This window comes from Pan paniscus, chromosome 4 (genome assembly GCF_029289425.2).
Source record: "Pan paniscus chromosome 4, NHGRI_mPanPan1-v2.0_pri, whole genome shotgun sequence".
In the NCBI taxonomy this organism is placed as follows: Eukaryota; Metazoa; Chordata; class Mammalia; order Primates; family Hominidae; genus Pan; species Pan paniscus.
In genome coordinates this window covers 104640296-104666715 of record NC_073253.2, presented here as the reverse complement: position 1 = coordinate 104666715, position 26420 = coordinate 104640296, and the positions used below count along the sequence as shown (strand labels likewise).

At 39.9% G+C, this 26420-nt stretch overlaps 1 protein-coding gene across 1 annotated transcript in view; it reads left to right on the top strand.

Moving 5' to 3' along the window:
• Nucleotides 1-6159: 6159 nt before the first annotated feature.
• PJA2 (praja ring finger ubiquitin ligase 2) overlaps nt 6160-26420 on the top strand; it is a 71186-nt gene continuing 50925 nt past the window's right edge. Inside the window, exon 1 of the mRNA XM_003826758.4 lies at nt 6160-6377. The gene's annotated coding sequence lies outside the window, so the exon portion shown is untranslated. The remainder of the gene's footprint in view (nt 6378-26420) is intronic.

Below are 26420 nucleotides of genomic sequence, written 5' to 3'. Positions count from 1 at the left end.
ACAAAAACATACCTGAGACTGGGCAATTTACAAATGAAGTGGTTTATTGGACTCACAGTTTCACGTGGCTGGGGAGGCTTCACAGTCATGGCAGAAGGTGAAAGGCATGTCTCACATGGTGGCAGACAAGAGAAGAGAGTTTGTGCAAGGAAACTCCCCTTTTTAAAACCATTGGATCTTGTGATACTTATTCACTATCATGAGGACAGTACAGGAAAGACCCACCCCCATGATTCAACCATCTCCCACCAGGTCCCTTCTACAACACATGGGAATCCAAGATGAGTTTTGGGTGGGGACACGGCCAAACTATATCATTCTGTCCCTGGCCCCTCCCAAATCTCATGTTTCAAAATCAATCATGCCTTCCCAGCAGTCCCCAAAAGTCTTAACTCATTTCAGCATTAACTCAAAAGTCCACAGTCCAAAGTCTCATCTGAGACAAGGCAAGTCCCTTCTGCCTATGAGCATGTAAAATCAAAAGCAAGTTAGTTACTTGCAAAATACAATGGGGGTACAGGCATTGGGTAAATATAGCCATTCCAAATTGGAGAAATTGGCTAAAACAAAGGGGCTACAGGCCCCAGGCAAGTCCAAAATCCAGCAGGGCAGTCAAATCTTAAAGCTCCAAAATGATTTCCTTTGACTCCATGTCTTGTATCCAGGTCATGCTGATACAAGAGATGGGTTCCCATGGTCTTGGGGAGCCCTCCCCTGTGGCATTGCAGGATACAGCCTCCCTCTCAGCTGCTTTCATGGACTGGCGTTGAGTGTCTGTGGTTTTTCCAGGCACATGGTGCAAGCTGTCAGGAGAGCTACCCTCCAAGGGGTCTGGAGGATGGTGGCCCTTTCTCACAGCTCCACTAGGCAGTGCCCTAGTAGGCACTCTGTGTGGGGGCTACAACCCCACATTTCCCTTCCTCACTGCCCTAGCAGAGGTTTTCTGTGAGGGTGTTGTCCCTGCAGCAAACTTCTGCCTGGGCATCCAGGTGTTTCCACACATCCTCTGAAATCTACGTAGAGGTTCCCAAACCTCAATTCTTGACTTGTGTGCACTCACAGGTACAACACCACATGGAAGCTGCCAAGGCTTGGGGCTTGCACCCTCTGAAGCCATGGCCTGAGCTCTATGTTGGCCCCTTTCAGTCACAGCTGGAGTGGTTGAGACACAGGGTACCAAGTCAGTAGACTGCACACAGCATAGGCACCCTGGGCCTGGCCCAGGAAACTATTTTTTCCTCCCGGGCCTCCAGGCCTACGAATGGAAGGGGCTGCCGTGAAGACATCTGACATGCCCTGGAGACATTTTCCAGATTAACATTCAGCTCCTCATTACTTATGCATATTTCTGAAGCTGGTCAGAATTTCTCTTCAGGAAATGAGATTTTCTTTTCAATTGCATTGTCAGGCTGCAAATTTTCCAAACTTTTATGCTCTGCTTCCCTTATAAAACTGAATGCCTTTAACAGCACCCAAGTCACCTCTTGAATGCTTTGCTGCTTAGAAATTTCTTCCGCTGGATACCCTAAATCATCTCTTTCAGCTTCAAAGTTCCACAAATCTCTAGGGCAGGAGCAAAATGCTGCCAGTCTCTTTGCCAAAACATAACAAGAGTCACCCTTCTCCATCTGAGACCACCTCAGTCTGGATTTCATTGTCCATACCATTATCAGCATTTTGGGCAAAGCCATTCAACAAGTCTCTAGGAAGTTCCACACTTTCCCACATTTTTCTGTCTTCTTCTGAGCCCTCCAAACTGTTCCAACCTCGGTCTGTTACACAGTTCCAAAGTCACTTCCACATTTTTGGGTATCTTTTCAGCAATGCCCCACTCTACTGGTACCAATTCACTGTATTAGTCCATTTTCACACTGCCATAAAAATATACCTGAGATTGGACAACTTACAAAAGAAAGAGGTTTATTGGACTTACAGTTTCATGTGGCCTGGGAGGCCTCACAATCATGGCGGAAGGTAAAAGTAACGTCTCATGTGGTGGCAGACAAGAGAAGAGAGTTTGTGCAGGGAAACTCCCCTTTTTAAAACCATCAGACCTTGTGAGACTTATTCACTATCATGAGAACAACACAGGAAAGATCCGCCCCCATGATTCAACCACCTTCCACCAGATCCCTCCTACAACACATGGGAATTCAGGATGAGATTTGGGTGGGGACACAGCCAAGCCATATCAGAGTTTTCAAAGTTCCTGTGGATATCTCATTCTCCAGCTTTTCCTTTTGAGGTAGGAGATCAGCAGGATCTGTTTTTTGAGCGCTGGTCAATACCCCTGTCACTACTGCTCTTACCAGAGCAGGATCTGGTAGAAAACAGAGTGCAGTAAAGAAACCAGCTGAAACCAGCAAAGGGCAACAAAAGTGACCTCTAGCTGCCCACACTGTTCATTAGTATAAAGACACTCCTGCTGGGACCATGACAGTTTACAAATGCCATGGCAACAAGCCATGGCAACAGCCTGAAAGTTACCTTATATGGATCTAAAAACTCCTCACCTCTAGAAAGTTCTAATAATACACCTCTTAATTAGCATATAATTAAAAGTGGGTATAAATACAGCTTCCAACAGCCCATATGCTGCTACTCTGGGCACACTGCCCATGGGTTACCACTGCTTTGCAAGGAGCAGTATCTCTGCTGCTGCTGTACACTGCCACTTCAATAAAAATTGCTGTCTAACACCAGCAGCTTGCCATCGAATTTTTCCCTGGGTGAACCCAAGAACCTTCCTGGGCTAAGCCCCAGTTTTGGGGCTCTCTTGCACTGCATCAGTTTCAAGTGTTTGGTTAAGCTGTATTTGGCCCCACCTGTTTCCACTGCCTAAGACAGTGGCAAAGTTAATCAATGTTTTTGTTTTTGACAAATGACCCCTGGGGAAAAGTCTTTGCACTGGGTGAGCCTGGAGTGAAATCAAACAAAGGCAGCCTTGTAAAATCTGCAGAATCACCAGATAGGTCAAATAATGACAGTTCTCTGGAAATTAAGCTCTTTAAAGGAGCTCCAACACCATTCTACTTCCCCTACTGGCTACCAGCCTGCTCATTTTCACAATTGTGGGCTGTTGGTTTTCAAAGCTACAGTGGAGCTGGACATGTGGCTGTTAGAGTAGGGCAAGTCAAAATGACACAAAACTGGCTGTTCTTAGAGATTCAGCTGTTTGAATAAATACTCCCTGGATTGCTGCAAACCTTTGGTAAATTTTCAGAGTTCTAAAAAAGTTAGTTCTGACAATTTTGCCAGTGTTCTCATTGCTGAAGAGAATTTTCAGAGGTCCTTACACCTTCATTTTGGCTGACGTCACTTTAAGGCTATGATCAGAACATAGATCCTCTCACTCCTTGACCAAGCCTTCTTCTATTTAAATTAGTGGTCATCAAACTTTACGTATGTCAGAATTACCTGGAAGGCTTGTAAAAATACAGCTGAGCAACATACCTAGAGTTTCTGATTCAAGTCTGAGGTTGAACCTGAGAATTTGCATTTTATGTATTTATTTATTTTTTATTTTTATTTTTTTGAGACAGTCTCACTCTGTCACCTAGGCTGGAGTGCAGTGGCGTGATCTCTGCTCACTACAGCCTCTGCCTACTGGGTTCAAGGGATTCTCCTGCTTCAGCCTCCCGAGTAGATGGGACTACAGGCATGTGCCACCACGCCCAGCTAATTTTTGTATTTGTGGGTACAGACAGGATTTCACTATGTTGGCCAGGCTGGTCTTGAACTCCTGACCTCAAGTGATCTGCCCACCTCAGCCTCCCAAAGTGCTGGGATTACAGGCATGGGCCACCAAGCCTTGCCAGAATTTGCATTTTTAAAAAGTTCCTAAGTAATGCTTATGCTGTTGGTGTAGGGATTATAATACACTTTAGGAACCACTGCAGTATATCATGTAGTACTTTCAATCCATTGCCTTAGATAGTGCTTCCCAACCCTGGAATCAACAATACTACATATAAGCGAATAATACATACTATTATCTCTATATAGTAATACAATATAGAGATATCTCAATATAGTAATACAATATAGAGATACAATACAAATACATAAGCTAATATGTATTTAGTACTTCACTGTAGGTATGATATGCTTTACATTGATTAGGTTATTTAATCTATACAACTCAGGAATTGGTATTATTACTTTCCCATATTTATAATAAACTGGAAATCGAGGTCAGAGAACAAAGTAGATTGCCCAGAGGCACACGGCTACAAATGCAGGAGCCAGTATGTGAATATGTCTGCTTGATTCTAGAGTACAGGCTTTTTCAGCCTCCATACCAGTGTTTCTCATAGTAACATAGATCACTCATGATGCCTTGGTTAACTGTAGTTGGGACACGCATGCAGGATTAAAAACAATGACTCATATAGTGAGAAAGTGATTGCTATTCCGGCTCTATTTTTTCTATCCTTTGATGACATCATGATAAAAATACCATTTGAGTGCTGTATCTTTAATGTGTGTCTAATGCTTGGTAGCTTGCCCTTTTAACAAAGAGAGTTGTCTTTAGACTTAGAGCCTTTAGTGGACAACAGTTTCTAGCCACAATTTAAAAACATGTTTTGCATTCATTTTTCTTACAGTTACTTTCAACTTGTAATAGGTGATGCTAGTTTTCCATTTATAGTACTTTTATAAAGTCTCCTTCTTAAAGAAATTAAAGAAAATATACATTTATTTAAAGAAAAAAGGACAGTGAGTAGTATACACAGATACAGTATGAAAAAGGTTGAAATTTGGGAATCCCTGCCTTCTAGAACAGGTTAATGTATCCAGTTGGGCCAATCTGGAACACCCTAAAGGGAAACTAGGGAAATGTAATTAAAATATGAATTTGGTTTTTTTTCAAAGAGGTACTTGGATGGTTAAAGTCAGAACTCCTATAGCAACACGTGTAAAGGCAGAGTAATATCAAGCAAGGAATGGTTTTTTGGTAAGAAACGTACTACAGGAGTGGACTGGGATTCAGATTGGATTTCACAAAATGTCTGGCAAATTCTCATAAACCTAAATTTCTACAGTAAATTTTGGGTAATTTATTTCCATCAACAGCAAAAAAAAATTAGTCTCAGTTCACTGGCAAGAGAGTTCGCTGTTGTTAAGGGGACAGCACAAGAAGTGGGGCTCTTAATTCGTGGGGGAGGGGTCGCGATGAATATATCCTGGGCATCGGGCGACGGGTCGGGGGTGGGGAATAAGAGAAGACAGCGGGACTGTAATCAGATAAGCGGACACGTTTCAAGATGAATAAAGAGAATATGTGCAGAACGAAGAAACAGTTTTGTATCACTGACATAATTAACTAAACTGTTACCCAGGTTTAAATTAAGCAAGGTGTCCGGGGACTGCAGCTGTTGTATTTATTTTGGTTGCATGTGATGGGAGCTGTTACTTCCCGGCTTGACAAACAGCCTCAAGATGCAAGCTGGGAGGCTGTGGTCAGCCCAAGGCTATACAGAGGAAAGGCAGGCCTTCTCTGAACCCCGCCCCAGCAGAATAAGAAGCGAGGGGCAAGGGTCAGCGCGGAGAGCGAGGGTGGAAAGCGCCATATAGTGCCCAGGGTCAGGGTGGGTAAACAAGCCCTTCTTCGTTTCATTTTTTTTTTGTCTCGCCGATATCTGAATTGTAACTGAACTTTATGCCAGGAGACCTTAACCTTGTTAATCAGGTTTCCAGTCGAATCAGGATCGATTTTAATGCCTCCATTTTGGTTGTTGCTGTTGGAATTTCCGAAAAAGCCTAACTGCGCCAGTCTTTCTGTTAGTTCTCCACACCCCCCTCCCTTTCCCTGAGACCCCGCCCTTTTCTCTCAGCCCAAACCACAAAAGGCCGCGCAGTTTTAGCTCCTACACGGTGCTCCGCCCCCTCCCCAAACGTCGCAGTACTGCAGGGAAAGGAGGTGGGCTCGGCTGGGGCGGGGGACGGAGTCGGCTTCGTCTTTCCGCTCTTCAGCCAATTGGTGAACTCCCCCTGAGGGAGATGGGGGAGCAGGCTGTAGAGAAGGTCCAAGTATTTTTCCCTTTTTCTGCCACGTCCCAACCATTGACGTGAGCCCACTCCTCAGGTTCTGATTGGGCATATGCATTGCCCCCAGCAGAGACCCTGTAAGCTGATTGGTCATCTCTGCTATGGGGGAGGGGCTTGCGTACTCTCCTCCTTCGCCTCCACCGCGGCGCAAGGGGCGGGACTCACCACCACCGCCTCTGCTTCCGCCGCCGCCACCGCCGCCGCCGCCGCCACAGCCGCCAGCCGCTGCGCGTTCGGCGGGGGAGGAGTTGGAGGCGGAGAAGAAGGCGGTGGTGGCGGGTGGAGGTTCGAGCGCTGTTCTCGCTCCGGAGCCGCTGCACATTTCGGTGAGGGTTTTTTTTTTTTTTTTTTTTTTCAGTCTGGCTTGTTCCGCTGTCGGGAGTGTGGGGGTCGGGGCGAGGAAATTGCTGCGTTCAGCTCCTCAGTTTCTCTGTCTCTAGCTTCGGAAGGAGCGGGGCTTGTCCCTGGCCTGCTGCGCCGGCCATGGTGGGTGGGGTTGATGGCTGTGGGAGGCCTTCTTCGCCTCCTGGGCCCTGTCCAGCCCGGACCCGGGCCGCGCTCCTATCCGGGACGGTCGCGCCCGCCGCCCCCCGACGGATGACATTGGTTGGTATCGGGGTCTTCGCTGCCGCTCTTTCCTGCTGCCTCTTCTGCTGTCCTTGGTGATTTGGCCAAGGACCCCGCTGGCTTTCCCCTACACTCGCCACTGTACAAGAGTTTGCCCCCCAACCAACACCTCACACCCACCTTCTGCGGTTTCCCGTCACCCCGCGTAGAGCGGAACCATCTTACGCCACAGGCCTGCAGCCCCCCTCCCCCGAGGAGCCTTCCGTTGCCGTCGTTCTGCTGGGCGTCTGCATTTTCCCCGATTGTCAGTGAGGCTCGGCACGCAGACACCCCGCTCGAGCCGTAGCAGTCGCTCTACTCCCGGGATCAGCACCTTTCCGCCAGGGCTGCTCTCAGTTAGCGATGTCAGGCCAGAGCTCCTCTTGCAGATGCACCTTTAATTTGTCCTCCCTCAGATGACTGTTAATCATTTTGCGCACATTCAAAATGGTGAGCTTAAAGACGCTCAGACCAAGTTGAAGCAAAGGGGAGGTGGTAAATAGTCGTTTTGCAGGGAGGAGAGTAATCTGAGAGTTCCTTCTCCGGACATTAAAAAAAAAAAAATTTACATCCGCATAGGCGCTTCTTTTCAGTCTGCTGGTTCTGTGAAGTTTAAAATTTTCATTACAGGCTTAATGTATTCTGTTTAATCATGAAATACTTGGTCACATTTCTTTAAAATGGCAGTCACCTTTGCTGAAGGCTACGGATCATTTGAAGTGTATGTGAATAAACCTGAGGATAACAGTAATAAACGTTTAAACTATTTTTCAGTGTTGTAATTGTCTTTTGGGGTTCATGTCATTTTTATATGAGATGACCACTTAATTTTAAAAATTCATTACAGACATGCAAGTTTGATGTACACTTCAACAATATAAATAACGGACTGTTAGGTAAAATTTAAATATTTCTTTTCATCCCCCAGTCCCACTCCAGTGTAAAGTTGACAGTTTAGTGTTCATTTTTCAAAATCTTACAGATGCACTTCTAGACACATACACGTACACGTAAAGTTTTTTTTTTTTGAGGGGGGCTATACCGTATACCAAACATGTTTGCATACTGCTTGCTTATTGACTTAATTACATATCTTGAACATTTTTACTTTTTACATATAGGTCTCCCTAATACTTTTTAAAAGGCTAACTGGTATCTCATGAGTTTGAATGGGCTATAATTTATTCTATTCCCTTTTTGAAAGACATTTAATTGCAGTTTCTTTTTGCTATTACAAATAATGATTTATAATGAAAATAACTTTCTAATTTATTGATCGATGTTTAATTACAAATTTTAACTCATCCTTGATTTTAAAAAATTAAACAGTATGGAAGAATGTAAGGTAAAAATTACCGCTTCCACTTCTAGTCCTGCTTGCATCTTGATTGTCAGCCACTGTTAACAATTCAGTAAACTTCCTCTATGTGTGATTATTTCTGGAGCATGGGTTCCTAGAAGTGAAGTTGCTCAGTTAAAAGATTATGCATATTTTAAATTTTGGTAACCCTTTCTCCCTCTTTATTACTCTTGTTGAAAATATTCTTGAATGTTTCTTATGCATTTCTTCTTCTAGGTAAACTTTAGACTCAACTAAAAATCCTTAGCTATTTTGAATAAGGTTATATTGAAATTTTAGATTAATTTGGAGACAACTGATCTTTATAGTATTGAGTCTCTCTCCTCAGAAATGTGGCCTCTCCATTTTTATTCACATCTTGTTTTATATTCTTAGGGAAATTTTTATAGTTTTTCTTTTTTTTCTTCATACGTATAACATTCCTTCCCGGTATTCCTATTTTATGGTTTGATTCGTGTGGTGGATGGAAACTTTCAGTAACATTTCTCTCTCTCTGTTTTCTCTGGTTATAGCAAAACTTTCAAGTTTTCTATCATGTATCAGATTATTTTATTGAGTTGATTATCAGGAGATATTCACAGTTTTGTGGTTTCCTTTTCAGTTTTTATAACTTATGTGTTTTTCTCATTGCTTTTGCAATTATACATCTTATAAAATGTTGAGCACTGGTAGATTAAAAACTAATAGCACTGATAGCTAACAACAAACATGGCATTGTTTCTGACTTTAAGGGGGAATGCTTCTAATGTTTTAGCATTAATTATGATGTTTGGTGAAGCTTTCTGGTAAAGCCGCTGATATTAAAATATTTCCTTCTAGTCTTGGCTTTCCAAGATGCTTATGTTGTTGTTTTTGACATTTTTAAAAACCATAAATGAGTTTTCTTATATATATATTTTTGACATCTTTTGAGGTGGGTATATGTGGGCATCACCAGTATTCCCTGGTTTATATTTTCCTGAGAGAGCACCCTCTTAGAAAATAACCTTATTGAGGATAACTTAGATACAGTAAAATGTACTTATTTAAAATGTACAGTGTATTTTGTTTTGACAAATATGTACTGTATGACCACCACCACAGTCAAGAGTGGAATATTTTCATACCACAATTAAGATATAGAATATTTTCATCTCCCCCAAAGTTCCCTTTTGCAGTCAATCACAATTTCACCCTCAGGACTAGGAAAGCACTCATCCTCTTTTTCTTGCTGTAAATTGGTATCATTTTGTCTAGAATTTCATGTAAGTGGAATGATGTAATACATACTCTTTTGTATCTGGCTTTTTCTCTTGGCATGTTTTTCAGGATTATCCATGTTTTCCTGTATTTAACGGGTTCTCATTTTATTGCTGAATAGAAGTCCTTGGTATTGATTTACTAGTTTGTTGACCATTCCACCTATTTACAGATATTTGGATTGTTTCCAGTTTGGGGCTGTTATTAATAAATAGCCTTCATTTATTGAACATTCCTTTATTCAATGAACGTTCATTTATTTTGAATTTTTGTGAACATCTTTTTTTTCCTTGGTAAATACCTAGACATGGAACTTGTTGGGTTGTATGATACATGGATGTTTATAAGAAACTGCCAAACTGTTTTCCAGAGTGGTTGTCACATTTTACATATCCATCAGCAGTGTATGACAGTTCCAATTGCTGCACATCATCCTCAGCACTTGGTTATTTCAGTCTTTTAAATTTTAGCCCTTTTAGTGGGTATGTAGTAGTATCATACTGGGATTTTGATTTGCATTTACCAGATGACTAATGGTGCTGAGAATTTGCTCTAGTGTATGTCTTCCTTTGTTAAGTATCTGTTGACATTTTTTGCTCATTAAAAAACAAACAAACAACAATGGGTGGGCCTGGCGCAGTGGCTCACGCCTGTAATCCCAGCACTTTGGGAGTCCGAGGCAGGCGGATCACGAGGTCAGGAGATCCAGACCATCCTGGCTAACACGGTGAAGCCCCATCTCTACTAAAAATACAAAAAATTAGCCGGGCGTGGTGGCGGACACCTGTAGTGCCAGCTACTCCGGCTGAGTTAGGATAATGGCGTGAACCCGGGAGGTGGAGCTCGCAGTGAGCCGAGATCGTGCCACTGCACTCCAGCCTGGGCGACAGAGCGAGACTCCGTCTCAAAAAAAAAAAAAAAAAAAGGGGGGGTGTTTGTCTTATTGAGTTGTAAGCATTTTTTAATACATTCTTTATACAACTCATTTGACACACAGAGATACATAAACACACACACACACACTGCAATCTGACGCTTGTTTTTTTTTAATTTTCCTAACTTTAAAAGAAGAGCTTTTAATTTTGATAAATTCATCTTACCAACTTTTTCTTATGATTTGTGCTTCTGTGTTCTAAGAACTCTTTGCTTAATGCAAAGTTGTGCAGATTTACTCTTACGATTTTTCTATAAGTTTTCTAGTTTTGGCTTTCATGTCAAGGCACATTATCCATTTTGGGTTAGTTTTTGTGTATGGTGTGTAGTAAGGGTCAAGGCTCATTTTCTTTTCAAATGTATGTGTAGTTCTAGCACCATTTGTTGGGACTACTTTCCTTTCCCCGTTGAATTAACTTTGTCAAAAGTCAGTTGATCATATATGTAAATCTGTTCCTGTACTTTTCTCTTGATCTTTATGCCTATAATTTTGCCAATACTGAGTTGTCATGGTTATTTTTACTTATAAGTGTTGAAATTAGGTAATATGAATCCTTGAACTTTATTCTTTTTCAAAATTGCCTTGGCTATTCTAACTTTACCATAAAGCTTTTAGAGGCTGCCTGTTGGTTTCTACAAAAAGACCTGAAGGGATTTTAATTTGGATTGTGTCGAATGCGTAGATCAATTTAGGAAGAATCGACATCTTGAGTCTTCCAATTCATGAATACAGGTTGTCTCCATTTTTGTAGGTCTTTCATTTCCTTTGTCAGCATTTTGTAGTTGCAGCATGAAGATGTTGCTAATTTTGTTGGATTTATATCTAAGTATTTAATAATTGATACTATTATAAGTGATAATTTTCTTAAATTTTAGTTTCCAGTTATTCAATGCTATATGTAAAAATACAGTTGGTTTTTGCATATGGACCTTGATGCTTGCAACCTTGCTAAATTCATTCGAGTAAATTTTTTGTAGATTCTCTGGAATTGTCCTATGTAGACAATCATGTTATTTGCAAATATAGATCAGTTTTATTATTTTTGAATTTGTATGTAACTCCTTCCACCTTTTCTTCTTCTTAGACTGGCTAAGACCTCCATTATGATGTTGAATAGCAGTGGTGAAAGCAGATATCCTTCTCTGTTCCTGATCTTAAGAAGAAAGCTTTGAATCTTTCATTATTGAGTGTGATAGAGTGGTGCTATAGCTTGAATGCTTATGTCCCTTCCAAAATTCATAGCGTTGAAACATAATCCCCATTGTGAGGGGGGTCTCAAGGAGGTGATTAGGTCATGAAGCTTCTGCCTTCATTAATGGATTCGTGTGCTTATAAAAGAGATCCCAGAGAGCTCCTATCCCCTTATGCCGTATGAGAACACAGTGAAAAAACTGCAGTCTGTGAACCAGGAAGTGGCTCTCACCAAACACTGAATCTACCAGCACCTTGATTTTGGACTTCCCAGCCTCCAGAACTGTGAAAAATAAATTTATTTTATTTTTATTTCTATTTTTTTTTGACAGAGTCTTGCTCTGTCGGCTAGGCTGGAGTGCAGTGGCAGTCTCAGCTCGCTGCAACCTCGGTCTCCCAGGCTCAAGCAATTCTGCCTCAGCCTCCCCAGTAGCTGGGATTACAGGCGTATGTCACCATGCCTGGCTAATTTTTGTATTTTTAGTAGAGACGGGGTTTTACCATGTTGGCCAGGCTGGTCTCAAACTCCTTACCTCAGGTAATCCACCTGCCTCGGCCTCCCAAAGTGCTGGAATTACAGGTGTGAGCCACCGCGCCCAGCCGATAAATAAATTTCTGTTGTTTATAAGCCACTTCAGTCTATGGGAGCTTGTTATAGGAGTCCTAATGGACTAAGACAAGTGGCCTTTTATCATATTGAGGATGTTCCCATTCTATTCTTGGATTGCTGAGAGGTTTTTGTTGTTGTTGTTGTTGTTGTTTTTGAGATGGAGTCTTGCTCTGTTGCCCAGGCTGGAGGGCAGTGGCACCATCTCAGCTCACTACAGCCTCCGCCTCCTGGGTTCAAGTGATTCTTCTGCTTCAGCCCCCTGAGTAGCTGGGATTACAGGTACACGCCACCAAGCCTGGCTAACTTTTTTGTATTTTTGTAGAAATGGGGTTTTACCATGTTGGCCAGGCTGGTCTTGAACTCCTCACCTCGTGATCTGCCCGCCTTGGCCCCCCAAAGTGTTGGGATTACAGGCATGAGCCACTGCGCCTGGTGGAGAGTTTTTTTTTTTTTTTTTTAAATCATGAGTGGATGTTGATTTTAGTCAGGTATTATTACAGTATTTATTGAGATGATCATATGGTTTGTTTCTGTGTTAATGTGATGAATTACGTTAACTTATTTGCGAATGTTGAATCATCTTCCATTCTGTGGTTAAACCTCACTTGGTGATGGTGTATTATCTACTATCATTTTTATAAATTGGTGAAATTTTTTTTTTTGTTTTGCATCTATGTTCATGAAAGATACTTTTTCATATAATGCTGGTTTCATAGAGTTGCAAAGTGTTTCTTATATTTTTGAAAAAAATTTTATTAGGATTAGTATTATTTGTTTTATAATTTTTTTTAGAGTTTGCATGTGAACTCTTCTGGTCCTAGAGTTTTCTTTGTTGGAAGGCTTCAAAGGATAAGTCCAATTATCCTTTAATAAATACAGGATTATTAGGGTTATCTATTTCTTCTTGAAAGCTTTCGGTCTTTGTATGAATCACTTTCACTCACTAAGTGAGCGTTAGTAGTTTTTGTCTTTCAAGGCATTTGTCTTATTTCATTTATTCGTTGTCATAAAGTTGTTTCTTAATTATTTTAATGCCTATAACGTCTGTAGTGGTGTCTTTCCTTTCATTCTTGTTATTAGCAATGTGACCTCTCATTTTTATTTGGTTCCAGGTTTATTTTATTAATCTTTTCAGAGTCAACTTTTTATTTGATTGCTTTTTTTTTATTTTTAGTTTTATTGATTTCTGCTTCTTACTATTTCTTTCTATATGCTTTGGGTTTAAATTCCTCTATGTTAATTTATTAAGGTGTAAGCTTAGGTCATTGACTTGAGACCTTTTTTCTTTTCCTTCCAAGCACTGCCTGAGGTGCTTACACAAATTTGATGCACTGATTTTTTTTAAAGTTCTTATGTCACTTCCACTTTGACCCATGAAGGTTGCTGTTTAATTTCCAAATATTTGGTGATTTTGCATGTCTCTTTCTTTGTATAATTTATTTTAAATTATTTGATGTTTGTTTTATGACCAGAATATGGTTACTCTCAGTAAATGTCCCATGTACACTTCAAAATAATGTGTATTCTGCTGTTTAGCAGTGGAGTATTCTATATCAAGTTGATTGATGGTGCTTGTTAGGCCTTCTCTTTCCTTACTGAGTTTTTGTTTGTTTCATTGATCATTGAGAGAAGAGTTGAAGTCTCCAAGTATAATGGTGAGTTTGTTTATTTCTCCTTTTCAGTTTTTGCATCATGTGTATTGAACCTCCTGTTAGGTGCATGTAAATTTAGGATTGTTAAAACTTTTTGGTGAATGAACCCCTTTATCATTATATGATGCCCTCTTTATCTCTGATAGTATTCCTCATTCCAAAGTCTGCTTTATCTAATATTAATATAGCCTCTCCAGCCTCCTTTTAGTGTTTGTATATTATTTTCCATCCATTTAATCTGTCTTTTATTTAAAATGGGTTTGTTCTAGACAGCCTTTTTTAATTCACCTTGAAAAATCTGTTTTGACATTGAAGTGTTTAGACTATTTACATTTAATGTAATTTTGATGTAGTTGGATTTAAATATACAATCTTAATTGTTTTCTACTTATGTGCTCTCTGATCCCTATTTTTGAGTGCATTTTATCTTCACCATTGGCTCACTACTTACACTCACTTTTCCTCTCTTTTAAAAAGTTAATTGGCTTCTCTGTGATTTATATTTTACATCTTTAATAATAGACCATATGGAAGCAATATTATACCACATTTTATATAGTGTCAGAGCTTTACAACCGTATATTTACAATGTATATTTACAATTTCTCCTTATCTTTTGTGCTATTACTGTTTTACCTTTTATAAATGCCATAAATGCATATTACCTTGTAATATTTGTTTTATTCATGTGCTGTCTAGTATGGTAGTCATTAGCCAGTGTAGCTATTTAAATTTGAATTTAAAGTAGTTAGTACAAGTTAAATTAAAATTCATTTTCTGTGTTATAGTGGCCTCTTTTCCAGTGCTTATTCTTTCTTCATGAAGAACTTCCTTTCACATTTCTTGGACTTCAGTTCTACTGGTAACAAAGTTCCAAAGATTGTTTCACAAATACTTTGTTTCACTTTTTCTTTTGAAAGATTTTGCTGGATATAAATTTATTGTTCACAGTGTTTTTCTAATATTAAGGATGCTATTTATTATCTTTTGACTTGCACAGTTTCAAATAAGAATTTGGCTGTGATTCTTATTTAGTTCCTTTTTTCTGCTGTCAGTATCAAATATGTTTTATCAGTGGTTTTTAAATTTTATTTTATTTGTTTTTTTTTTTTGAGACAAGGTCTCGCTCTGTTGCCCAAGTGGAGTGCAGTGGTACAAGCTTGTCTCACTATAGCCTTGAGCTTCTAGACTCAAGCAATTCTGCCACCTTAGCCTCCAAAAATCCTGGGTTTGTAGGCCTGAGCCACTGTGCCCAGGCTGTCATTGATGGTGGTAGCAGTTGTTTTTGAGACAGAGTCTCACTCTGTCACCCAGGTTGGAGTGCAATGGCGCCATCTCGGCTCACTGCAACCTCTACCTCCCGGGTTCAAGTGATTCTCATGCCTCAGTCTCCCAAGTATCTGCAATCACAGGCTCCCGCCACTACGTCTGGCTAATTTTTGTATTTAACAGGGTTTCACCATGTTGGCCATGCTAGTCTCAAACTCCTGGCCTCAAGTGGTCTGCCCTCCTTGGCCTCCCAAAGTGCTGGGATTACAGGCATGTGTCATTTGGTTTTTTTGTTGTTGTTGTTTTGTTTTTTGTTTTTGAGACAGAGTCTTGCTTTGTCTCCCAGGCTGGAGTGCAGTGGCGCCATCTCGGCTCACTGCAAGCTCTGCCTGCCAGGTTCATGCCAGTCTCCTGCCTCAGCCTCCTGAGTAACTGGGGCTACAGGCACCCGCCACCACGCCTGGCTAATTTTTTTTGTATTTTTTTAGTAGAGACGGGGTTTCACCGTGTTAGCCAGGATGGTCTCAATCTCCTGACCTCGTGATCCACCTGCCTCTGCCTCCCAAAGTGCTGGAATTACAGGTGTGAGCCACCATGCCCGGCCATATCATTCGTTTTTTATAGCAGGTTAAAGACGTTAACATCTTGGGATATGTGTACATTTTTGTGTGTTTTGTATTTATACTGCTTTTGTAAGGGGGAATCACTGAGCTTCTTGGGATTTATGATCTTTTAAATAATGTATGAAAAATTCACAGCCTCTTTCTCTTCTAATGTTTCCACTGCCCGCCACACACCCCCGCCCGTCCCCCCCTCCCCCCGCTGGTTTGCTCTCTTTTTGTGGGGTTCCAGTTAAACTCACGGCAGCTCATTTAATGCAGTCCACAATTCTTGGAGGCTCTGTTTTGGTTTTTGTTGCTGTTGTTTTTTAACATGTTTCTTTTCACTTAAATCACTTTTTATCTAGGCTTGGATCATTTCTTTTGACTTATCTTTTTCTTTTTTTTTTTTTTTTGAGACAGTCTCAGTCCATCACCCAGACTGGAGTGCAGTGGTGTGATCTTGGCTCACTGCAACCTCTGCCTCCCGACTTCAAGCGATTCTCCGTACCTCAGCCTCCTGAGTAGCTGGAATTATGGGCGTGCACCACCACGTCTCACTAATTTTTTGTATTTTTAGTAGAGATGGGTATCACTATGTTGGTCAGGCTGATCTTGAACTCCTGACCTAAAGTGATCCACCCATCTTGGCCTCCCAAATTGCTGGGATTACAGGTGTGAGCCACTGAGCCTGGCCTGATTTATTTTGAGCTCACTAAAAGCTTCCTCCCCTAGTTTTTTAATGAGCCCATAGAATGCATTCTTCATTTCTGTTAACTGTTTTTTATTTTTTGCATTTCCATTTTCATCTCTCCTGAAATTTCTCATGAGTTGATGCATGTTCCTACCTTTGTGCTAGAGCCTTTAAAAGGGTAATCATAGTTATTTTAATTTTCTTCTCTGATAATTCTGTTAATTGCCTTATCTGGTTCTGTTTGTTGTTGTCTCTTGATAAAGAAGGTTTTTTCCTCCTCAGCTTTTTTGTCTTGTAATTTTTGACTGAATGGCAGACTTTGTATGCAGAACAGTAGAGATTGTGGCAAATAATTCTTATGTCTGGATGTGAGTCTGCTTCTGCATCTGCTAGGCTTTTAGTGTAGTGTGGGGTTGATTCAATCTAATTCGTGATTGAGATGGGTTTGGATTTCGTTTCTGTGGTTGCATTGTGCTTAGTGTTACCTTGTGCTTAGTGTGACAGCTGAAGTGCCTGATTTTTCTAAGTGTTCCTACTTCACTGTCAACTTTCAGCTTTCTCTGTGTGCCCATACCTCAGTGGAGAAGTTTCTCCACACACTGTCATTATCCCCAGCAGTAGACTGTTGTTTCTTGATGCTGACTAGCCTGGAGATGGAGGCAGAGTTTTCTCTGTCTTCCTTATCTGTACTCAGTGTTACACAAGCCCTTTGTCTCTTGTTTTTGGGTATGGGCCAATGATGCTGTACCTTCTCTCCATGGTAGCCAAACTCTGCCTCATATCTTTTTTTTTTTTTTTTTGAGACAGAGTTGCACTCTTGTCACCCAGGCTGGAGTGCATTAGCATGATCTCGGCTCACTGCAACCTCTGCCACGCAGGTTAAAGCGATTCTTCTGCCTCAGCCTCCCAAGCAGCTGGGATTACAGCCATGTGCCACCAAACCCGGCTAATTTTGTATTTTTAGTAGAGATGGGGTTTCACCATGTTGGCCAGGCTGGTCTCGAACTCCTGACCTCAGGTGATCCTCCCACCTTGGCCTCCCAAAGTGCTAGGATTACAAGCCTGAGCCCTGCACCCGGCCCCATTTCTTTGATAGGTTTTGTGCAGGAGAGATTTTCTGCTCCTTCCCCAGTGGTAGCAAATCTTCAGTGTACTGGTATAGGAGCCTGGACTATAAACTGTTTCCTAACTCTGCTCTAGGAGTAAAGGTCTTTTTCTTTTTCTTTCTGTTTTTTTTTTTAATTATACTTTAAATTCTAGGGTACACGTGCACAATGTGCAGGTTTGTTACATATGTATACATGTGCCATGTTGGTGTGCTGCACCCATTAACTCATCATTTTCATTAGGTATATCTCCTAATGCTATCCCTCCCCCCTCCCCTCACCCCACAACAGGCCCCGGTGATGTTCCCCTTCCTATATCCAAGGGTTCTCATTGTTCAGTTCCCACCTATGAGTGAGAACATGCGGTGTTTGGTTTTTTTGTCCTTGCGATAGTTTGCTGAGAACTAATGATGGTTTCGAGCTTCATCCATGTCCCCACAAAGGACATGAACTCATCCTTTTTTTATGGCTGCATAGTATTGCATGGTGTATATGTGCCACATTTTCTTAATCCAGTCTATCATTGATGGACATTTGGGTTGGTTCCAAGTCCATGCTATTGTGAATAGTGCCGCAGTAAACATACGTGTGCATGTGTCTTTATAGCAGCATGATTTATAGTCCTTTGGGTATATACCCAGTAATGGGATGGCTGGGTCAAATGGCATTTCTAATTCTAGATCCTTGAGGAATCACCACACTATCTTCCACAATGGTTGAACTAGTGTTCCTATTTCTCCACATCCTCTCCAGCACCTGTTGTTTCCTGACTTTTTAACGATCGCCATTCTGACTGGTGTGGAGATGGTATCTCATTGTGGTTTTGATTTGCATTTCTCTGATGGCCAGTGATGATGAGCATTTTTTCATGTGTCTCTTGGCTGCATAAATGTCTTCTTTTGAGAAGTGTCTGTTCGTATCCTTCACCCACTTTTTGACGGGGTTGTTTTTTTCTTGTAAGTTTGTTTGAGTTCTTTGTAGATTCTGGATATTAGTCCTTTGTCAAATGAGTAGATTCTTTTACTCTTACCCTAGCAGCAATGGAGGACAGAGATTGCTGCCCTTCCCTAGTGGTTTAAAGTTGTTGTTGGCCGTTCACCGTGGCTCACGCCTGTAATCCCAGCATTTTGAGAGGCCACGCTGGGTGGATCATTTGAGATCAGGAGTTCAAGACCAGCCTGGCCAACATAGTGAAACCCTGTTTCTACTAAAAAAAAAAAACAAAAAATATCTGGGCGTAGTGGCGGGTGCCTGTAATCCCAGCTGCTTGGGAGGCTGAGGCAGGAGAATTGCTTGAACCTGAGAGGCAGAGGTTGCAGTGAGCCAAGATCGCACCACTGCCCTCCAGCCTGGGCAAGAGAACGAGACTCTGTCTCAAAAAATAAAATAAAAATAAAGTTGTTGCTTTTTTTTTTTTCTACTAGGAGAAGTGTTGAGGAAGGGTTTCATTCATTTCCCTTGTTGGCAGTCAGTCCGTTTCACAACTAAACTGGGAATGACACTCCAGCTTTCTATAACCCTGTAGAAGTGGAACTCCTACAAGTGGTGCATTTCTAAAATTAACTTTTTATAGCTGTTTACTGTAGTGACTTTTGTATCTTGATGTTATAGCTGTCTGTCTTAATCTGTTCCTGCTGCTATAACAAAATACCTCTAAGACTGGGTAATTTATAAAGAAAATAAATTTATTTTTCACAGTTCTAGAGCCTGGATGTTCCAAATCAAGGTGCCAGTGGGTTTAGTGTTTGGTGAGGGCTGCTGTCTGCTTCCAATATGGCACCTGTTGCTTGTCTTTACACAGCAGAAAATGAAAGAGCGAAAAGGGCTAAGTAGTTTCCCCCAGCCTTTTATAAGGTACTAGTCCATGCATGAGGGCAGAGCCCTATGACTTAATCACTTTTCAAAAGACCCCACTTTTTGATACCACCGCAATGTGGATTAAGAATTTTGGAAGATTTCACAAACATTCAAACCATAGCACTGACAATATCACTAAATTTTCTTGTATGTCTCAATTTTTTCTTTTATATTTCTTTTCACTTTCTTTAGTAGACTTTTAGTTTTACTTTTTACAGATTCCTAGTTTCATTGGTATCGGTTATTTTCCTCTTTCTCCCCCACCCCCACCCCCAACTTTTTTTTTTTTTTTTTTTTGGTCTTGCGATGGTTAGAACTTTACATGTTAGGCCGGGTGCGGTGCTCATCCCCGTAGTCCTAGCACTTTGGGAGGTCGAGGCAGGTGGATCACGAGGTCAGGAGTTCAAGACTAGCCTGACCAACATGGTGAAACCCCGTCTCTACTAAAAATACAAAATTTAGCCGGACGTGGTGGCGCATGCCTGTAATCCCAGCTATTCAGGAGGCTGAGGCAGGAGAATTGCTTGAACCTGGAAGGCAGAGGTTGCAGTGAGCCGAGATCGCGCCACTGCACTCTAGCCTGGGCCACAGAGTGAGACTCTGTCTCAAAAAAAAAAAAAAAAAAGAACTTTACATGTTAAGTAGAAGTAATGATTGGTATTTTAAGAAGAAAATGATACTGACATTTCACCATTCAGTATAATTTTGCCGTACCTTTTGGGCTGATTAGTTTTATAAGGCTTAGTAAATTCTTTTCCATTTTTGGTTTCTTGAGAGTTCTTTTAAACTTTAATGAATGTTGAATTTCATTGAATGCTTTTTCTCCATCCACTGAAGTGTTTACTAATGAAAATAGAAGTAATCATATCTAATGATGAGTCTTTTGCAGTAGACTCAGTATATACAGTTTTCAAATATATTGCTGTAATGGCTTGCTAATATCTCAGACTTTTTCTTTCTTTATCACTGGAGTTGACATCTAATTTTTTATTTTTGTAACCTGTCTGCTTGTCTGGCCATTTCTTTTTTTTTTTTTTTTTTTTTTGAAATAGAGTTTCGCTCTTCCTGCCCAAGCTGGAGTGCAGTGGTGCAATCTCGGCTCACTGCAATCTCTGCCTCCCGGGTTCAAGTGATTCTCCTGCCTCAGCCTCCCGAGTAGCTGGGATTACAGGCATGTGCCTCCACACCCAGCTAATTTTTTGTATTTTTAGTAGAAATGGGGTTTCACCATGTTAGTCAGGCTGGTCTTGAACTCCTGACCTCATGTGATCTGCTGGCCTCGGCCTCCCAAAGTGCTGGGATTACAGGCATGAGCCTTGTCTGGCTAGTTCATGAAGATTTTACTCTGCTCTTAAAATGAGCTACATGTCTTTAAAACAAGCTTATGAAATCCTTTTCTATTCTCTGGACAAACAGGTTTAGCACTGGAATTATCTATTTATATATTTGGATAGAAATTTCTATTAAGACCTGTGGGCCTATTGTTTTCCTTGTGGGAAGATTTTTATTCCCTCCCCCGAAGTCAGGGCCTTACCCTGTCACCCAGGCTGGAGGGCAGTGGCACAATCACGGCTTACTTCAGCCTCCATCTCCCAGGCTCACGTGACCTCCCACCTCAGCCTCGCATGTAGCTGGGACTACAGCACACGCCACCATGCCCGTCTAATTTTTATATTTTTTATAGAGATGGGTTTTCACCATGTTGCTCAGGCTGGTCTTGAGCTCCTGGGCTCAAACTATCCACCTTCTTCAGTCTCCCAAAGTGCTGGAATTGCAGGCATGAGCCACTGGGCCCAGCCTAGTGCTGTCCTTTTAAGTTATATTTTTATTTTGTTAATTCTTGTCAACATTATTTCTCATGTATGTTACACTTTTTATTGTGAGTTCATATTCTTTGAAATTTTACATGTGAGAATTCTGACCTGGGTTGAAAGTGAGGTGACTTTCAACTGGGAGGAATTAGCTTTGCTTCTGCCAGGTACTTGGAACACTGCTCCCTAAGACTTAACAACATTCTGACTTTCTGGCTTGTTGGCTCATACAGATAGTATGAATTGCAGCCACAAATCTAATGAGGTTGAGTTGTGGCTTTGAATTGTTAGGCGAGATATTCCTCCTCTTTTCTACTATTCACCCCCTACCCAGAGTTAAGACATTTTTATTTGCTTTGAGTTGTGAGGTTTAAAAAAAAATTTTTATCTGCCATACTGTTAGAAACAGAAATTGAGAAGTTGAATTTTCATGAGATCTTGTTTTATACATGTGTTTCTTATTCTCTAATGTTTATCTGTGTGGTTAGAAGAAGGATCTCATGTCCTAGGTTTCCCAGGATAATTCCACGTCACACCTTATATTTTTGTCTAATAATTAATTGTGTGTTTTTGCATTCTGAAGTGTCTTAGACAGCCTAGTTTTCAGTGGTCCATAAAAACCTGTTGCTAACACAGTGATTAAACATTTTTCTGCCAATTACAAAAGGAGCACAAGTGTGTGAAAGAAAAGTTGGAAAACAAAAAATGGAAGGCATAAAAATCACTCACAGACCCAAACTGAAATACAACTTTAACACTTGAATATATTTTCTTCCAGTGACTATTTAAAACTTTTTATTGCACTGTGCTTATAAAAATGGGTGTAACTTCAATAAATTAGCACAGACTGAAGTCAGTATAAACACCAACCAAGTCAAGAACTAGCATGTGGCTGGGCATGGCAGCTCACACCTGTAATCCCAGCACTTTGAGAGGCGGAGGCGGGTGGATCACTTAAGGTCAGGAGTTTGAGATCAGCCTGGCCAACATGGTGAAACCCCATCTCTACTAAAAATACAAAAATCATCCAGGCATGGTGGCGGGTACCTATAATCCCAGCTACTCAGGAGGCTGAGGCAGGAGAATTGCTTGAACCCAGGAGGCGGATGTTGCAGTGAGCCAAGATTGTGCCACTGCACACCAGCTTGGGCAACAGAGTAAGACTCTGTCTCCAAAAAAAAAAAAAAAAAAAAAAGAGAATTAGAATGTTACTAGCACATCCTTCTGCTATAATACCTTAGTCTTTTTGTCTTCAGCATTTTGTCATCCTCCTCTCCAGAAAAGGTGATTATTCTCTCTTGGTATGTAACACCACAGATTAATTTTGCTTGTTTTTGAACTCTTATAAAAATGGAACATACAGCATGAATTTTTTTGTATTTGGCTGTTTTTCATTTCATTCATTTTTGTGAGATCCATTTGTGTTTGTAATACTCCTGTTGTGGGTAGCTATGGTTCATTTTTGTTGTGTAGTATTCTGCCTACAAATATATTCTGTTATATTCACCCATTTTGCTGTTGAACATTTGGGTTGTTTACAGTTTGGAATTATTATGGACATTGCTTCTATGAACATTTTTTTAAATTTCTTTTTTTTTAGAGATGGGGTCTTGCTTTGTTGCCCAGGCTAGAATGCAGTGCCAGGATGATAGCTCACTACTGCCTCGAACTCCTGGGCTAGGGCAGTCACCCTCAACAGCCTGCCATATAAGTGGGACTGTAGCTGAACATTTTTATATGTCTTGGTATGCATTTGTAAGATGGACTGCTTGACCATATCATATGCATATGTTCAGGTTTACTAGGTGCTTCCAAAAAGTTTTCCGAGATGAATGCAGAGATGTATATTTACAGCTGTAATATGAAAATTGCCTAACATCCAGTTGCTTAACATCCACACCAACATTTGATATGGTTAATATTTTAATTTTCATCTCCGGTGTGTAATGATAACTTGTTCTAATTTATGACTTCAGCCAGTTTATGAAATTGATACCTTTTCATATGTTTCTTAGCCATTTGGGTAACCTTTTCTGGAGTGCGTCTCAGCAGGTTATCACATTTCTTTTGGATTATCTTATTCTTTTTTATATTTAGGAGTATGTTATATATCCTATATGTGAGCACTTTGATACTTGTATGTAATGTACATTTCTTTTCTCATTTGTGGATTTCCTTTTCAGTCTCTGAATGCTATCTTTTTATGAATGGAAATTTTAAATTCCATTTTGCAGTTCATTGGCCCCTTATTTAGGAAATTTTAGTTTTTGTTCCCTGCTTTAAAAAATCTTTCTTTACTCCAACAGTATAAAGATTTCTCCTTTCTTTGGATTTACTGTTTTGCCTTGTACATTTAGATCTACAGTGCTTTTGGAATTGAGTTTTGCATTTTGTGGGAAACAGGCCGGATTTCGTTTCTGCATCAGTATCCAATTAATCTAGTGTGTTCAGTGAAAAAACATATCTTGTCCCTAGAGCTCTGTAATGTAGCATTGTCATAAGTCAATTGTATGTAATGTGTATCAGTTTCAGGACTCTGTTCCTGTGTTGGTCCTATATGGTACTAGCCACATGTGGCTGTTGAAGATTAAAATTAATATAGGCTTGAACACTGCAGAATTTCATCATCACAGAAAGTTCTATTGTTTGACACTTTTTTTTTTTTTTTTTTTTGAGATGGAGTCTTGCTCTGTTGCCCAGGCTGGAGTGCATTGGGGCAGTCTCGGCTCACTGCAACCACCACCTCCCGGGTTCAAGTGATTCTCCTGCCTCAGCCTCCCGAGTAGCTGGGACTACAGGTGTGCACCACCATGCGCGGCAAATTTTTGTATTTTTAGTAGAGACAGGGTTTCACCATATTGGCCAGGCTGGTCTCCACCTCCTGGCCTCAAGTGATCCACCCGCCTCGGCTTCCCAAACTGCTGAGATTTCAGGCAAGAGCCACCATGCCCGGTCTGTTTGACACTTTTTCTATCCTATTCCATTGATACATTTGTCTGCCTATTCCCTAACAAGCCTCTTATTATCATAAGTTTTTAAGGTTTGTCTTCTGAAAGAGTTACCTCTTTGTACCTTGTTCTTTTTAGTGATAACTTTGGTTATTCTTGGCCATTTACACTCCTATTTACATTTTAGAATCACCTTGTCAATTTCCCCCAAAAAAAATGCCTGCTGGGATTTTATTAGGATTACATTTAACCCATAGATTATTTAAGGAGAATTGAAATTCATAAAACTAAATCTTCCAAGCCAATGAGTATGGGATTTTTCTCCACGTAGTTATGTCTTCTAAAATTTCTGTGAGTAATATTCTGCATCTTTCATTGGGTTTATTTCTAGGGATTTGATGTTTATAGTTGCTCTTGTAAACGATATCCTTTTAAGGTAATATTAGTAATAAATTTAGTTTTCTCGCTATGTGTTGGAATGTGATAATACATTTTTATATTGACTTTGTATCTGTCAACCATCTAAAAGTTATCACTATAGAACTTTACTTGTAGGTACTTTCTTCCTTTTTTTTCATATATAATCATGTTATCTGTGAATAATGAGATTTTTCTTTCCTTTCCAATTCTTAAACTTTTTATTTTCTCTCATTTTTAATTCACTGACAAGCACACTCACTTGGTAGGTGTTTGAGTATATGTATTCAGCTCAGATGACATGGACTTCTTAATGGAAACTGTGGAAGCCAGGAAACAATAGGGGTACATCTTTATAGTGCTCCAAAAAAAGAAAAAAAAAGGCGTCTAATGTTGAATACTATTCTCATTTGAATATCCTTCAAAAACGAAGACAATTTTAGACAGACAGAAGCAGAGAGGGAAGTTGTCACCAGCAGACTCATAACAAACATTAAAATATGTTATTTAGGCTAAAGGAACATCAGACAGATGGAGGCATGGAAATGGAATAAGTAGACATTTTCAGAAAGGGATATTGAAGATTATTGGGTGTTTGAAACAGTCTTGATAATGTTTGGTGCGGCTTACATGTAGGGTGAGCTATGTGAAGATAACAACCATGGACATGGAGGAGTTAAACTGTTATGTGAATTTCTTGCATTTTTTTGGGACCTGGTAAAAGAACTACAGACAGTGCTCAACTGGTTTCGTTTATGATTTTTCAACTTTACAGTGGGTTTAGTAGGGTCTTTAATGCATTTTCAACTTAACAATATTTTCATTTTACAGTGGATTTGTCAGGGCGTAACCCCATTTTAAGTCCAGGAGCATCTGTAGTTTGAAGTAGACAGTAAGAGTGTAGGTTACACTTTGATATAAGGACAAGCTGAAATGGACTTGCCCAAACATAAACCAAAACCAGACTTCTGTGATGTTAAGACAATCTACTTGCAATATAATTGCCTGCCAAAAGAAAACTTAAAATACTCATTAGAGAAAGGTAAGTTATTTAGAGCTTCTAGGAAATATCATCCAGCATACATCAAGGATACATTTTGTAATTTCTAGGAAAACCACTAAGATAATGATATTTTAAAGGATGTATCAAAAAAGCTAGCAGATGAAATGGAATAATAAAAAAATAATTACCAAGGAATTCAAGAAAGGAGGAATAAAGGAACAAAGGACAGGTGAGATGATTGAAAATAATAGCAAGATGGTAGATTTAAACCAGACTACATTGGTAATTATGTTAAATGTGAATGGATTAAATATTCTAACAAAAAGAGAAAGATTATCAGACATTATATATAAGTGAGTAAGACCTACCTATATTCTGTTTATAAGAAAAGCACTTTACAAGTAAAGGCACAGGTAAAATGAAAAGATGGAATCAGTATTGTTGCAAATACCAAAAGAAAGCTGATGTGGCTATATTAATACCAGACAAAATAGACTTAAGGAGAGAAGTGTTATGAGAGATAAGAGAAAAAAGATCATGATGAGTGGGCCAATTTATCAAGAAGACATAATTCTAAATATGTTTTCACATAGTAACACAGCTTCCAAATATGTAAGACAGAAGCTAAAATAGCTAAAAAGAAAGGTAGATCTGTATTCCTAGCTGGAGATTTTAAATACATTCAAAGTAACTGGTAGAACAATAAGATTAAAAAAAGTTTTAGTAAAGGAATAAGAAATTTGAATGGTATGATTAATCAACTTAACCTAATTGACATTTATAGAACATTATATTCAACAACTGAAGGCTTTACATTATTTTTAAGTGCATATGGGACATGTGCAAAAATATTCTGGGTCATAAAGTAGTATCATTAATCTTCAAAGAATTTAAATCATACAATGCGTGTTTTCTGATCACTATAGAATTATATTACAACCCAATAACAAAAAAAAAAATAGGCTGCAAATATTTGGAAATTAAGCAAGACACTTCTGAGTAGCCTGTGGATGAAAAACAAAGTCACTGTGGAAATTAGAAAACATTTTAATCTGAAAAATAATAAAAATAAT